Below are 3,748 nucleotides of genomic sequence, written 5' to 3' on the forward strand. Positions count from 1 at the left end.
TTTGGCATTAGAAGACTAAAGCTTGAACCTACACATTTACTGTGATCCCACAGTCTCATCCATGAGTATATCTCCCCAGCAAAAATCCCTCCTTCTGTTCACTTGAAAGACACGGATGAGAACATTCATGACAGCGCCGTTTATCATAGCCCAAATTAGAAGCAATCCAAATGCCCTCCTGGAGGGGGTGGACTTTAAGAAATGCCTTAACATCTGTGGCTTATTTTGAAGAGTGGAAATAGTGGGAAAATGCCTGTCAGAATGAGAGTGAAGGCACTGGGGGACTTCTACGACCCAGGAAGCTCAGAATAAGAGTGGGCCAGAGGGGTGACACTCCAGTATTTGACACCCTGGTGGCTGCTCCTTCCAAATCCCATTCTTCCTCCTCCTCCTATGTGTGTATGTGGGGAGGGGGGCTGTTTTGTTTTGTTTTTCTATAAACAAAAGCTCTGTCCCTATCTGGACCTTTTCTTTCCACTTTCATCTGCATGCAAATCAGAGTACTGAGTCTCTGAATTCATGCTTTGTTTCCCAAATCAACCAAAAGCCCAGATAAATGTTCTTGGTCCCTGAATGTGCAGGAGAAGGTATGAAGAGAGAGGGCACGGACCAGAAAACCTTCCCCTGGAGTCTCTAAAGAGACGGAGACATTGAACATGGTGAGTACCGGCAGGAAACTGTGCTATTTGATTTGAGAGGTTTTCTCTAACTGATCTGATTTTCATTTTTTATTTTTAAATCCCACGTCTTTACATCCTGTTGTTTGACTCTCATTTCTAGTTATGTTGGGACCAAAACAGACAAGTAATGAAACGGAACCAAAACTTGCAGATGTGATTCCATGCCACACACAACAGATAAAGCGTACCAGACCACGGTGTGCGAGACAAACTACCTGAGCTCACCTTCTTTGTATTTCACTTTATTTATAGATTTTATGGCAGTATCACGGAGTAATTCCACATGGACTCACATTCCAGAGATAAGACCACTGACTGTCCCAGTCATTTACTTAGTTTACATATTCTGATCACTGTTGCCACAGATCTCCTTCTGCAACTTCTGCTCTAAAATTATCCTATGACTAATCCTGGCCCTGAATATCCCCTCCTCGAGGCACTGAAACTCTTTCAGACTAAGATTCTCCCTTGCTGAGAAAGTTTAATACCCCGTTTACCAGAATGAACAGGCTTCCCTGATGGTTTTTGTATGGGGCGCCACATGGATTTTGCTTTTAGTCTCAGTAGAAGTATTCCTGGGCTTGGCAGCCAAAGCCTTAAATCCATGTCCTGTGGTTTAACCAACCTTTCCCACTCTTGGACTCTGGAGTGTTCGGGCTGAGAAGATAGAATGGGTGTGGTGCTCTTCTTTATAAACTAATCATTCATAGGAAGCTACAATAGCAATCACTTATTATCATTCAAGAACAGATAACACCTCATTGCTGTCGAAAGATATTCCCCAAACTTGGGCTAGCAGAACACTTAATCCACAATCGGTAAGAACCTCATACTCCAGACCAACCACTTAGACTTATCTATGGAAGCAAAAATCTGAATAAGAGTAAGGCAGTAACGTTAATTTCCACCTGCAGACAATAGCAATGGAAGCATCCCCTGATCTGCCCCCACACCTGCCCCAACTTTTGGTTCCCTGGGTATAGACACAAACTAAGAGTTCAAACTCAGCCCTGCCACTTACTAGCTGGGTGACCTTGGCCATATTATTTTACTCCTATGGGTGTCAGTTTTCAGATTTATAGACTAAGGGTAATAATAGTATTCAGTTCGTCTGAATGTGATCATGCAGGCTAACACACATGAAGCACTTGGAAATAGGTCTGTAACACATGCTTGATAAGTAGGAACTGATACGAAAGTCATTCCTGTGTATAAACTACAGCAGGATTGAGTCGCTAACCACTGGTTTTTAAAAAGTGTGTTCCCTGCAGTATCTGTGAAAAGCAACCTTACAACCACACTTAAGAAAGTCCTTGGTCTAGGTACCATTTTACTGGGCAGTGTTGGGCAAGTCAATCTTCGGTTTCTTATTCTGTAAAATGGGACTGATATCACCAAGGCCAAAGGGTTATACTGGTGATTAAATTAAATGAAGTAACGCATATGATGCTAATTCAGTGCTTGGGACATAGTAAGGATTCAAAAAAATGATAGCTGTTAGAGTAAATACTGCTTTACGCATCTTGAACTCTAGATGGTGGCAAGGAAAACACCTCCACTCCAGGAGAGCATGGGGATCTGACTTTGATGCTGAGAATCCAAGTTGGCTATGACCCGTAATGGAGGAAAAGGAGTAGCCTTCCTCAAACCGGGTATAATATTAAGTGACGTTCACACCCCCACAGATGAGCCTGAGGGTCAATGTTTCAGACACAGTGGTGTTTGGATTGAAGGAAGAGATTATCTGACCCCGAGAAATAGGTAACTGGCCACGCAGAGTGAGACCAGCAGTCGACTAGAACGCAGAAGTTTCCGTTTTGTTTGGCGGCAAATGGACCGGACTTCGGGGTAAAACCGTAGCCGGCAGGATTCGAACCTGCGCGGGGAGACCCCAATGGATTTCAAGTCCATCGCCTTAACCACTCGGCCACGACTACCTACTGGCAGGTGTCTGTTGTTAGCGACTTTGAAGGTGTGCCACCTAATAGGCACCAGCCCATCCTTCGCCGTGATGCGACATTACACTGCAATGTGATGTAAGGAAAGATGGTTTGGCGTGTGGTCTGCGAACAAGGAATCTCCTACGTCCGTTCGGGGCTTCTCAGGCTTGGATGAAACGCGTCGCCCATAAGCAAATCCAACTTCAGCGGGGCGGGTGGAATTCAGAGAAGCGCTGGGAGCCGAGAGGGGACTGTCCACTCCCCCCTCACCGCCGCCCGCCCGCCCGCACGGAGGGACTTTGGAGCAGGTGGTGGCCCCAGCGACCTCAGACCTGCACATGCCAGTGGTGCCTGGAAGCGGGCTGGAAGGACTGGGAGTCATTCGCGTTTCCTTTCCGCGTTAAACACTAAAACCTAAATGTCTTCGATGGCCTTCAACTGCTTTGCCCTTTCCCCGCTTCAAAAGAACTGGCTGAAGCCCGACCTGGGCGGGGGTGCCGGCTGGGATGGGGCAGGGAGGGTCCAGGAGCAGAAGGAGACGCTGGGGAGGTCCCCGCCCCTCGCCTCCCCAGAGAAGGAAGCCCGCAACCGCGGGAGCCTGGCCGGTGGGGGAGAAGCGGCTCGGACAACAGGTTTTCCAGACTCAGGACAGTCTCTGCGCTCCCCCCCCCCCCACACACACACAGGAGGGTGTGAATGCCAACGAAATCTAGCTGTATTAATAGAATTGTTCCTACCAGTAGACCTGATTCAGTGACACACTATAGAACTGGGTTCTTCTTTGAATGGAAAATTTAGGGACCATAGGATTGAGCCCTGGGAATTGATCAAAACACCATCACAGTCGACTCAGACCGACTTTCAGATACAATCAGGAGAAACCTTTCAGGTCCGAGGTCCTCAAAGTCTCTAGGAGTTAACTCTCCCATATCTGTTTTTTCTTGGGGCAGGCAAAGAGAGGACTGTTGCTGGGCTGGGCTCAAGTGTGTCGCCCAAGAAGATGCACTGCAATCCTTTCCCCTCCCACCTGGGAATGCGACTTCATTTGAAAACAGTCTTTGCTACTGCAGTCAAGTTCAAGTGAGGTCATTCTGGGTTAGGTCGGGCCCTAAATCCCATGATAGTATC

At 47.3% G+C, this 3,748-nt stretch overlaps 1 non-coding gene across 1 annotated transcript; it reads right to left on the reverse strand.

Annotated features, from left to right (window-relative positions):
• Nucleotides 1-2,535: 2,535 nt before the first annotated feature.
• On the reverse strand, nucleotides 2,536-2,617 carry TRNAS-UGA. Its single transcript has one exon. It is a non-coding gene; the product is annotated as a tRNA-Ser (tRNA).
• Nucleotides 2,618-3,748: the final 1,131 nt, after the last annotated feature.

Source organism: Neomonachus schauinslandi, chromosome 8, assembly GCF_002201575.2.
Source record: "Neomonachus schauinslandi chromosome 8, ASM220157v2, whole genome shotgun sequence".
NCBI lineage: Eukaryota > Metazoa > Chordata > Mammalia > Carnivora > Phocidae > Neomonachus > Neomonachus schauinslandi.